The following is a 13,146-nucleotide window of genomic DNA, read 5'->3' on the forward strand; positions in this document are numbered from 1 at the left end:
TGAGAAACATAACTAAGAAAGGCAGGAGAAAACAGAAAGCAACAGAAAAAACGAAGGAGTGAAATATAACAGAGAAAAAATAAAAGAAAAAAGCAGCAAGAAAGAAGGAAGAAGAGAAAAAACGAAAGGAAAAAAAGAAGACAAACATAAGGTGAAAAATTAGGAATGTAGAGACAAAAATAGATATAAATCATTGAAGAAAGACAGATAAATGAAAATGAAAACAAAAAAGACAGACAGCAAAGAAAGACAAAAAATAAAAGAGAAAAGACATATACGAAAGACAGAAAATTTTAAGAGAAAAATAGAGCGAAAACAAAAATAGGAGAAAAGAGAAAAAAGAACGAGAAAAAGGAAAAGAGAAAGAAAAAAAGGGATGAAAAACGAGAAGAGAACTATAAAAAAGAAAGAAAGGTGGAAAAGAAAAAAGAAAGAAAAGCGGAAAAGACACGCAGCTAAGAAAGACAAAATCAAATAGAAAACACAGATAAAAAAACATAAAAAAGAGAGAAAAAAGAGAGATAAAAACGACAGAAAATCAATAGAGAATAAAGAGCAAAAGATAAGATGAGAACGAAACACTGAAAAAAAACTAGAGAAACGAAAGAGAGAAAGAAAAAAGGGGAAAAGAAAAAGTAAAGATCGACAAAAAAAGAAAGAAAGGCGGAAGGGAAAGAAAGAAAGAAAGAAGGAAAAGACACACAGCAAAGATTGACACAAAAAAATAGAGAACACAGATAAGAAAGACAGAAAAAAGGATCAAAAAAAACGTAAGTGAGAGAGAGGAGAGAGAAAAAAAGAAGAAAAGTGAAAACAAATAGAAAGTGAGAGACGAAAACGAGGAAAAAGATAAAGGAGAGAAGGAATGAAAGTAGTGAACGAGATAAAAAAAACAGAGGAGACGGCCAGAACACAAAGAGAAAAAGAAGAGAAAGAAACACAGAAGAAAGTCTGAAAAAGAATAAGAGAGATAACCAAAGAGAAAAAGACTCAGCAAAAACATGGGAAAAATTGAAAAAAGGAAAAAAAAGCAGACAATAAAACTCAAAAAGAGAAAACGGGAAAGTAAAGAAGAGAAAAGTAGACAGAAAAGAGAAAAAGAAGAGAAAAATAAAGAGTGAAAAGAAAAAGAAAAGAAACAAAGAGCAAAAAGGCAGAATGAATGAGAGAAAGCAGCAGAGGAAGAGTGAAAAAAAAGCAATAAACATAACTAAGAAATGAAGGAGAAAACAGAAAGCAAGAGAAAAAAGGTTGAAAAGAATCAAAGAAAAGATAAAAACAAAATACAGTAAGAAAGTTAGAAAACAAAGCAAGAGAAAAAAGGGAGAAGAGAAGAAAGAAGAAAGAAAAGAGGACAAAAATAAGATAGAAAACGAGGAACGAAGAGAAGAAAATAGATAAAAGTCATAAAGGACAAAAACTGAAAGAAATGAAATCAATAAAGACAGACAGCAAAGAAAGACAAAAAAAGAAAGAGAAAAGACAGTTAAGAAAAACTTTTAAAAAAATTGAAAAGAGAAACGTAAGTGAGAGAGGAGATAGAAAGAGGAGATGGAAATGAACAACAAAAAGAAAGTGAGAGACGAAAACGAGGGAAAAGAGAAAATAGAGAAGGAATGAAAAAATGAGCGATATAAAAAAAAGACAGACAAGACAGATAAAATACAAAGAGAAAAAGAAAAGAAAGAATCCCAAAATAAATTTTGGAAAGAATTTAAAAGATACCAAAAGAGCGAAAGAGCGAGCGAAAAAATGAGAAAAGACGAAAACGAGAAAAGAACGAGACAAGAGAGCTCAAAAAGAGAAAGAAAGAAAGTAAAGAAGATAAAAAGAGACAGAAAAAAGAAAAATAAAGAGTGAAAAGAAAAAGAAAAGAAACAAAGAGCAAAAAGGCAGAATGAATGAGAGAAAGCAGCAGAGGAAGAGGGAAAAAGAAAAGCGATAAACATAACTAAGAAATGAAGGAGAAAACAGAAATCAAGAGAAAAAAGGGTGAAAAGAAACAGAGAAAAGATAAAAACAAAATATAGAAAGAAAGTTAGAAAACAAAGCAAGAGAAAAAAGGGAGAAGAGAACAAAGAAGAAAGAAAAGAGGAGGACAAAAATAAGATAAAAAACGACGAATGAAGAGAAGAAAATAGATAAAAGTCATAAAGGACAAAAAATAGAAAAAAAAGAAATCAATAAAGACAGACAGCAAAAAAAGACAGAAAAAAAGAGAAAAGACAGTTAAGAAAGACTTTTAAAAAAATTGAAAAGAGAAACGTAAATGAGAGAGGAAATAGAAAGAGGAGATGGAAATGAACAACAAAAAGAAAGTGAGAGACGAAAACGAGGGAAAAGATAAAGGAGAGAAGGAATGAAAGTAGTGAACGAGATAAAAAAAAAGACAGAGGAGACGGCCAGAACACAAAGAGAAAAAGAAGAGAAAGAAACACAGAAGAAATTCTGAAAAAGAATAAGGGAGATAACCAAAGAGAAAAAGAACCAGCGAAAACATGGGAAAAATTGAAAGAAGGAAAAAAAGCAGACAATAAAACTCAAAAAGAGAAAACAGGAAAGTAAAGAAGAGAAAAGTAGACACAAAAGAGAAAAAGAAGAGAAAAATAAAGAGTGAAAAGGAAAAGAAAAGAAAGTAAGAGCAAAAGGGCAGACTGAATGAGAGAAAGCAGCAGAGGAAGAGGGAAAAAGAAAAGCGATAAACATAACTAAGAAATGAAGGAGAAAACAGAAAGCAAGAGACAAAAGGGTGAAAAGAAACAGAGAAAAGATAAAAAAAATACAGAAAAAAGTTAGAAAACAAAGCAAGAGAAAAATGGGAGAAGAGAAGAAAGAAGAAAGAAAAGAGGTCAAAAATAAGATAGAAAACGAGGAACGAAGAGAAGAAAATAGATAAAAGTCATAAAGGACAAAAAATGAAAGAAATGAAATCAATAAAGACAGACAGCAAAGAAAGACAAAAAAAGAAAGAGAAAAGACAGTTAAGAAAAACTTTTAAAAAAATTGAAAAGAGAAACGTAAGTGAGAGAGGAGATAGAAAGAGGAGATGGAAGTGAACAACAAAAAGAAAATGAGAGACGAAAACGAGGAAAAATATAAAGGAGAGAAGAAATGAAAGTAGAGAACGAGATAAAAAAAAAGACAGAGGAGACGGCCACAACACAAAGAGAAAAAGAAGAGAAAGAAACACAGAAGAAAGTCTGAAAAAGAATAAGAGAGATAAAAAAAGAGAAAAAGAACCAGCGAAAACATGGGAAAATTTGAAAGAAGGAAAAAATGCAGGCATTAAAACTCAAAAAGAGAAAACAGGAAAGTAAAGAAGAGAAAAGTAGACAGAAAAGAGAAAAAGAAGAGAAAAATAAAGAGTGAAAAGAAAAAGAAAAGAAAGAAAGAGCAAAAGGGCAGAATGAATGAGAGAAAGCAGCAGAGGAAGAGGGAAAAAGAAAAGCGATAAACATAACTAAGAAATGAAGGAGAAAACAGAAAGCAAGAGAAAAAAGGGTGAAAAGAAACAGAGAAAAGATAAAAACAAAATACAGAAAGAAAGTTAGAAAACAAAGCAAGAGAAAGAAGAGAGAAGAGAAGAAAGAAGAAAGAAAAGAAGAGGACAAAAATAAGATAGAAAACGACGAATGAAGAGAAGAAAATAGATAAAAGTCATAAAGAACAAAAAATAGAAAAAAATGAAATCAATAAAGACAGACAGCAAAGAAAGACAGAAAAATAGAGAAAAGACAGTTAAGAAAAACTTTTAAAAAAATTGAACAGAGAAACGTAAGTGAGAGAAGAGATAGAAAGAGGAGATGGAAATAAACAACAAAAAGAAAGTGAGAGACGAAAGTGAGAGGGAAAAGAGAAAATAGAGAAGGAATGAAAAACTGAGCGATATAAAAAAAGACAGACAAGACAGATAAAATACAAAGAGAAAAAGAAGAGAAAGAATCACAAAATAAATTTTGGAAAGAATTTAAAAGATACCAAAAGAGCGAAGGAGCGAGCGAAAAAATGAGAAAAGACGAAAACGAGAAAAGAACGAGACAAGAGAGCTCAAAAAGAGAAAGGAAGAAAGTAAAGAAGATAAAAAGAGACAGAAAAGAGAAAAAATAAGAGAAAAAAAGAGAGAAGAAAAAGGGAAAGAAAAAGCAAAAAGTCAGAAAGAATAAGAGTAAACAGCAGAGGAAGAGAAAAGAGAACAGTGAGAAACATAACTAAGAAAGGCAGGAGAAAACAGAAAGCAACAGAAAAAACGAAGGAGTGAAATATAACAGAGAAAAAATAAAAAAAAAAGCAGCAAGAAAGTTAGAAAACAAAGCGAGAGAAAGAAGGAAGAAGAGAAAAAACGAAAGGAAAAAAAGAAGACAAAATTAAGGTGAAAAATTAGGAATGTAGAGACAAAAATAGATATAAATCATTGAAGAAAGACAGATAAATGAAAATGAAAACAAAAAAGACAGACACCAAAGAAAGACAGGAAATAAAAGAGAAAAAACATATACGAAAGACAGAAAATTATAAGAGAAAAATGGAGCGAAAACAAAGATATGAAAAAAAACAACGAGAAAAAAGAAAAGAAAAAGAAAGAAAGGGAAGAAAACGATAAATAAGAAAAAGATGGAAAAGAAAAAAGAAAGAAAGGTGGAAAAGACAAACAGCTAAGAGAGACAAAATCAAATAGAAAGGACAGATAAAAAAGACATAAAGAAGAGAGAATAAAATCGAAATTTAAGAAAGGAAAGAAAGAGAAACTACGAGAGAAATAAGAGAAAGCAAAAAATGAGAAAAGAATGACAAAAAATAAAATGAAAAACTAACAGCAAAAAAGACCGCAAGGAAAATCAGAAAAAAAAGATAGACAGAAGAAAAAAACAAGAGAAAGACAGATAAAAAATATTGAAAAGCAGAAGAAATATGAGAGAAAAGAGAAAATAAGAAGATCGAAGAAAAAGAAAAAGGCTGAAAGGAAACATGAAAAGAAAAACCGAAAAACAAGAGAAGATAATAAAAACAAGAGAAACCGAAGGGGAAATAAACAAAAAACCGATTCAGAGGAGAAAGAGAGAAAAGAAAAGAAGGCAAGAAAGAGGGAAAGCAAATACATAAAAGAAAGTCAGAAAAGAAAGAATAAATACAGAGAAAAAAGAAAATCAAACAAAACGTAAGAGAAAAAGAGGCAGGAAATCGACGAAAGAAAGAACAAAAAGAAAAAGGCTGAAAGGAAACATGAAAAGAAAAACCGAAAAACAAGCGAAGACAATAAAAACAAGAGAAACCGAAGGGGAAAGAAACAAAAAACCGATTCAGAGGAGAAAGAGAGAAAAGAAAAGAAGGCAAGAAAAAGAGAAAGCAAATACATAAAAGAAAGTCAGAAAAGAAAGAATAAATACAGAGAAAAAAAGAAAATCAAACAAAACGTAAGAGAAAAAGAGGCAGGAAATCGACGAAAGAAAGAACAAAAGAAGGACAAAATTAAAAAAAAAACAGAACGCAGAAGAGAAGGGAATAGAGAAGAAAAGAGGGAAAAGGAAGAAAAAGAAAAAAGATAGAAAAGAAATAGAAAAGAAAGTGACAAAACCCAAAGAGAGAAAACAATGAGTAGAGGATAAGTAGAGAATAAGAGAAAAGAAACAAGAAAAAAACAGAGAAAAGAAATGGAAAAAAAGAAAAGAAACAGAGAAAAAGCAAAAAGTAGAAAAAGAAACAACAGAAAAAAAAGGAAAAAAGAAAGGAAACAAGAAGAATAGAAAGTGACTAAACAGAAAGAAAAAGAAAGTAAAAAGAAAAAAAAAGAAAGATAGAATCGGACAAGAGAAGAGAAAGAAAAACAAAGAGAAAAACAAAAAACGAAATGCAGAACAAAAGAGCAAAGAAAAGAAACAAAACGCAGAAGGGAGAAAAGAGAAAAATGAAAAAAGGATAGAGAGAGAGAGAAAAAAGGAGGACAGAGAAGACAGGGGTAAAGAGAACTGAAAATGAGAACATAAAAACAGAAAATTGAAAATGAAAGACAGTGAAGGGATAAAAGGGAAGCAAGAAAAGAGAGAAAGATATGCAAAAAGAACAGGAAACGAAAGAGAGAAGATGATTTGAAACAAAATACAGAAAGACAAAACAGAAGAGAAAGAGAACAGAAGGACAGAAAAGAAGAGAAGAACAGAAAAGATTAGAAAACAAGAGAAAAATCTGAGAAGAAAAGTGTGAAATTAGTGAGAAAAAGGGTAAAAAAGCAAACAAACAGACAGAAGAAAGCTTAAAAATAACAGAAAAAAACTGGAGAAAAGAAAAAAATTAAAAGAGCGAAAAAAAAGTAGAGGAGAAAAGGAAAAGGAATGAAAATAAGAAGGAGAGTAGAAATTGATAAAATAAAGAAAGGGAAAATAGGAAAAAAAGAAAGATGGAAAAGGAGAAGAAAAAAAGAGAGACAAGAAAGACAAAAAAGAGAAAGTAAGGAAGGAGAAAAAATGAAAGAAAAGAACCAAAGGAGACACGAGGGAAAGAGAGAAAAGAAAAACAAAAAAGAGAGAAATAAGAAGGAGAAAATGAAGAAACGAAAAATAGAAAAACGAAAAGATGAAAGATGAGAAAAAAAGTACGCAAAAAGAAAAAGAGAGAAGGTCGAAAGACAGAAAAAAGACAGAAAAAAAACGAAAAAAAGAGAAAATAACGAGAAAAAAGAGAGAAGAGAGATAATAAAGAAAAACGAAAAATCAGAAAAGAAAATCAAACAAGAAAGAAAAGAAAAAAAAGAGAAATAAAGAGAAAGAAAAGATTAATTAAAAAAGAAAAAGAAACAATGAAGAGAATAAGAAAGAAAGAAAAAAAGAAAAGAAAAGAGAAACAGAAAAGAAAGTGCAAAACCAACACAAAAAAGAGAAAAGACGAAAGAAGAAAAAACAACAGAATAAAAGGCAGAACTGAAAAACAGAAAACAAAGAGAAAAAAGTAAAGGAAAGGAGAAAAGAAGACAGAAAAGAAAAAGAAAGAAAGAGAAAGGAGAGAGAGAGAGAGAGAGAGAGAGAGAAGAAAGTGAAAAAGGGGAGAGAAAAAAGAAAAAAGAAAACAAAAGCTCCAAATGAGACGAGATCACGCAAAATTGAAAAATTCTGGAGCAAAATGCCGAAACCTGAAATGCAAAACCCAAAACGAAATGAGAAGAGATCACACAAAACTCAAGAACTGCTTTTATAGATTTCATTTGGGTGATTGACCTATATTTGCAGAATATTTGTTACCTCGTTGAACTGTGATTCATCAAAGCTTGTAATTAGCGACCATTTTTGTGAACTTCTTCCGATAATTGACTCTTTTGGTGTTAGCAGTTTTTCGGTCAATGACACTTTGGCATAATGACTATTCAGTCAATGACCCATGTGGCATTTGCAGCTTTTCATTCATTGACTCAATGACAATTGCAGTTTTTCGGTCATCGACTTCATAGAAAATCCATCCAATAGACACATACATAAAAACATACATTTATACATACATACATACCTACATTCATACTGACATAGATACATACATGCACACATCCATCCATACATATATACATATATAGAGACGAGCACGCGCGCGCGACCTTATGCAAATTGAATATAATAGACACATACATGAATACATACATTCATACAAACAAACTCAAACACACACACACACACAAACGCACGCAGACACACACAAGCACGTACTTAAAAATGCAAAAAATGCATGCAAAACAATATTCGGCATGTTTAAAGGACGCCAAAACATGTGAAGGTTGACGTTTAAATATGGTGGTATAGCATGCATGCAAAACGCTAGGCTGCGTAGTTAAGGGACGCTAAAACATGTGAAGATTGGCGATTAAACATGGCGGTTTAGCATTCGAGTTAGAACTAATATTTAGATTAATAAGCAAACGTTTCCTGTTCTAGAATTGGAATAGTGTTCACAGTGACGTCTTAACAAATAGACGTAGCAAAATGTAGAATTTTCAACAAATCTGATTGATTGAGATTGAGAAATTTAAAACATTGTACCTCTATGCATTCAATTAGCCTAAATTCGACATAGCCTAATGCTAGAATAAACTGTTTACCGCATATGACCATGCCTCGCGGGCCATGGCCATACATCAACGGCCCATGGGACTTAATATGATTCTATCACTACCGAACGTGATACCATTATCCCCCCAATTTTTCTCTTACGGCATATCGCAATATCTGTGCAATTTTTCGGTAATGTTCATATCCTATTTCAAAACATGTAAAAATTGTTGAGCAATCAACCAATCAGAAAAGAACATTCCCATTATTTCAATTGTGATTGGCCAGTAATAAATTTTCTATATTTTCGTACGTCTGCTATTTTCACTAGCGCCGGTGTTTAACACTGTAAAGTTCGCTCTTTAAGGTTCACTCGTAATAGGACACGTTTAAAACACACGCTTTGGTTTAAACAAGCTGCTAAAAGGCGAAAGTTTTTACACGACTGCTAAAATTGGATTAACGCCGAAAAAGATGCATTTTTCGATTTGTTAATTATAAGGAGAGTTGTTGACCTTTCGGCCAGAACGACCCCAGCATGCAAAATATTTTTTGGTGTTTAATAATTTTTTGGTGTTTAATCTTGATATTGTCATGTAACATGTATCATGTAACATGGCAAGATCTTGGCAAGATTTTCCATGATTATGTTAAGTATGTTTCTTATCAAGGCTATCAAAATTCATTTCACTGGGCAATTTTTCTGGAAATGTTTCACTTCAAATTTATCTATTAAAAATCATTTTTTTAAAAGGTAATATAGCAGAATTGTGAGCAGGCAAGTGTTTTTTGGAAGAATTGAGCAGGTAAACGCGTTATCAGCACATAATGTTGATTGAGGCAATCTTACCTATACATTAGGTACAGTGTATTCATTTGAATGCCCTGAACCTTATTTTTATTAGGAGATTATTACCCTCACTACGGAGGGGATATAAAATTCCCTCCAGGCCCGTAATCCTGTGGTAAACCACGAGAATTTCACGTTCGCACCGGAGAGCAGGGTGCCAATAGCACTTTTCTCTGCGCGACTTTGATTAAAATCATATCGCTTATTATTTCTGCTGGCTGTTGCTTCAACTCAGCTCCCACACTTCTCTCAGAAAAAGGGAAATCAAAATTACCGTAACTCTATTTTCTTTAGTAACATCGAGAATGTGACTTGGCGCATCGGTCGTTTAATAAAGCTCTAACAGAACTTTATCGAAATGAATAAATTATGTTTTCAATTATGTCTACCCTTGATTGGCATGCACGTGCATTTGCCTTTAAAAAAAAACGCGCGAATATGTGCACTGAATAATTCGTTCGAATGGTTTATATCTTCACTTAATTGCGGACAATATTTGACAGAATTAACAGAATGACAAGATGTTTTGACAGAAAACCTGTTAAACTGTGCCAAAAATTGCTCGTGACCACGCCATCAGTTCTGTCTGTCGGATCAGATTGTGTGATGGCTTGCGCACTGTGCTGGTATAACAACTCAGGCTGAAATCGCGGACAAAAACGACAAAGATTTTAACCTCGACCTATGAAAAGACAATGCGTGATCATAAACGCGGGTATGAAAAGAGGCGCTTGTGAAAATGGCACGTACCAAAATATAGAAATTTTATTCCTGGCCAATCACAATTGAGAAAATTGGAGTATTGTTTTCTGATTGGCTGATTGCTCAACAAATTCTCCATGTTTTAAAATAGGATATGAATGTTAACGTAAAGTTGCTCAGAAATCCCGATAAGCCGAAAGCGAAAAAATAAGTTATATTGGGGGAAACTGGTCTCAAGTTCGGTTGTGATAGTTTCCTATCAAGTCCCACGGGCCGCTGAGTCATGGCCATGGCCCGCGAGGCTTGGCCAGATGCGGTAAAAGATATCATCTAGAATTAGACTATGTCCAACTTAGGCTAATTGAAAGCATAAAGGTATAGTGTTTTAAAATTGTCAACCAATCACATCCGTTGAAAATTCTATATTTTGGTACGTCTATTTGTTAAGACGTCACCATGAAAAGACCCTGCCCAACTTAAATAGTAAAGACTTTAGCTATAGGCTTCATGGTCATCTGAACGTTAGCTCGACCCACGTTTTTGCTGCTGGATTTAACATCAAACCTAAATTTTGCGTCCGGAATTTACTTCGACCCAACCCGCTTCCTTGGTTTGTTACAAGGATCATATATGATGTCATACAAACCATAGCGTATTTCCTGGTACGATCAAGGATGAGACCAAGGAAATAATATCTGACCCTTGTGTTCGTTAAAGGTAATAGGACACTATTGGGTGTTATTGTGGACCAAATACCAGCCGAAAATGTATGAAATCAAGAAAATCATTTATAATTCTTTTATGAAACCAAGGAAATCATATATGATTATTTTATGAACTCAAGGAAATATTGTATGCTTCTTGTTTGGAATCTGGGAAACCATATATGATCCTTGTACGGTTCTTAGGAAATCATATATAATCCTCGTAAGGTAGCGAAGAATTTATAAAAGATCCTTCTTGTAAAATTGCAATGAGCTCCTAAATGATCCCCGTACGATTCTGTGAGTAAATATGGTAGTTGCACAGTTGCGACGAAATTATATATGACCGTTGGACAAGTGCGAGTACATACAAAAAATCACTTTGTGACAAAAATAAAAATATCGCTGACTGCTGTTTTTTATTGGTTCAGATAGTTTCAAGTGCGCAGGTCATGGCTGATCAGGACAATTTGCTTGTAACTGTAATACTCAAAATTAGAAAAACGTCAAAGTTGTTGCAAAAATTGGTCGGATGTGTTTTTTGCATGTTAAGAGTGGAATAATTGTTAATATCGGCCAAATCAGTAAAGTAACTTTTTATTAAAAACCAAAATTATTGATTGAACGTGGTAGCTGCTAAGGTTGGAGTTGTTTATAGCTATTGTTTTTCATGAAAATTGTATGATTACCAGGAAATTATACAAGTCATATACGACTTTGTATTTTTACCGGGGAAAAATCTAACACTTCATCGTTTAGGTGACTCTGGTGTGTTTTTTACTGACTGAGCGTCGCAGCTGCTAGATTTGGAGTTTTTTACAATTTTTTTTTTGAACTTGTATGATTAGCAGAAAATCTTACAAATCAATATAACCTTGCATGATTACTGGGGATCTTATATGACCTTGTATGAAATCAAGGAAAGCATGATGTGCCATCCGGGAAGTTTGCTGCTAGACCTTAACTTAATTACAAAAACAAACAAAACAGTTACTTGACATCAATCCCGGCCCAGGACCCACCTTGACCACCGTAAACAAACTATTAGAAAATTTTACAAAATTTTACTCAGAGTGAATAAGAAGAGATTCACAGCTCTGAAGGGTTACAAAAGTTAACGGCGAAGTATGAAGCCGTATCAAATTTTCAAAAAATTCCATGGCAATGTTTTTTAGATAACAAAATCTTATCCCACGGCAATTTCAAAGTTATAGCTGACAATTTTTAATGCTTCACTCATGTATGCCTGTTCTTAGCACAAAATAAAAGAGAGAGGGTAAAAGAATACAAACAACCTTGAAAAACAAAAGAAGTGTGCTTTCGTTTTTATATATTTTGTTTTCTGCTTTTCAAAGTCTAAGGTCCTATCTAATATCAAATGCAGTTAATAAAACAATTTTGTTTTTTTTCACCCTTAGGTTGAAATTGAGGTACGGTTAACGTAAGTTATAATGAATCAAAAAAACTGATGTATAATGACCGTTCAGGTACATTCAAACATATAGTGTAGATTTCCTTGACTTTATTGAGAATATAAGAGAATGTGAATTAGGCACATTTTAAATTTTTAGATTGCATCACCAAAACAAAACTTGTTTTTCGGATGGGAGTAGGTTGTAGATTTCACACCCGGGGAAGAAATGAAGACCCTTGCCCCCCCCCCCCCCGCCGAAAGAATAGAAATGAACAGATTCTTTTAGCATTTTTTAGTGGGTGGGCCTTGAAGTAATTCAAATCATTGCGGGTATTGTTGAAGGTAGTGATTGAAATGGTATTCTCAATAAATTCTCAACTATGATTCTCAATAAATTTACCGTGGAGGAAAATGAAGAGTGGAGGCGGGGGGGGGGGGGGGGGGGGGGGGGGGAGGAACGTAATTATTTCCTTACCTTAATTACCTAATTACATGGTCAAGAATATTAGTAAAGTCGATCTAAAATATTTTCATGGGTTGACATACGGCCTTGCATACCCTTATTACGGTCAGCCAAGAGTTTTTTCATACCCTAAATTCAGTCAGCCCAAAGTGTTCGTACCCAAAAACGGTCGACCCAATGTCTTTTCATACCCAAACAGTGTAAGCTAAAATGAATTAAAAAAACAGATTTATCTTAACTGCAATTGCTCGCATGTTTTCTTAAAAAAGTTTGTCAGGCGCTTTTCCTTGGTTTTTAGGTTTTTTTCAACATCAATGTTTTCAAGTTCCTTGCTGAGTTTGCCTTTGAAAACAACAAATAATTTGCTGCGTCCAAAGTTAGCGCGTTCTACGTTCTCTACGTAAGTACTGCATAGCAGCATTGCAATGATATCATGATCTTTGATACCATTTATTGCTATTGAAGAGAGCAGTGCTTCCGGACGTTAGAGGCATGTGAGCGTTGCTGGGAGTACACTTAGGATATCTTGTTGACATTGAAGCACTTCGTCAATTTTTACTCATGTCAACAGTGATGCAGCAATCTATGAGCAGTCAAAAGACTGCTATGTTTTTTATCTCTTTGGCTCCTTGAGAGGTTTTGACGAAGCGAGTACAACTGATGGGGTTTTTTTCGCATCTTTTTTCTTTGCTATCAATCCATTTCAGATTCGAGTTAACGAGAATGCCGAGATCTTTTTGTAGACAATTAGTAATGGAAGTGGCATTAGAATTTAATTGGGGTGCTCTTTTTTGCTTTTAATCTCATCTACAGTTTTCATTGCTACAATTTTCCATTCGCTGTGATCTAGTAATTGCTGATGTGTTGCTAAGAACTTTCAATTGTCTGCATAGCCCAAAGAGTTTTGCTCCTTTGAGCGTAATAGAGAGGTAATTTTGTAGAGAAAGAACATCAGTGGTCCAAGGATTGAACATTGAGGTAACCCGCTC

The sequence above is a fragment of the Convolutriloba macropyga genome, chromosome 1 (genome assembly GCF_964194025.1).
Source record: "Convolutriloba macropyga chromosome 1, txConMacr16.3, whole genome shotgun sequence".
NCBI lineage: Eukaryota > Metazoa > Xenacoelomorpha > Acoela > Convolutidae > Convolutriloba > Convolutriloba macropyga.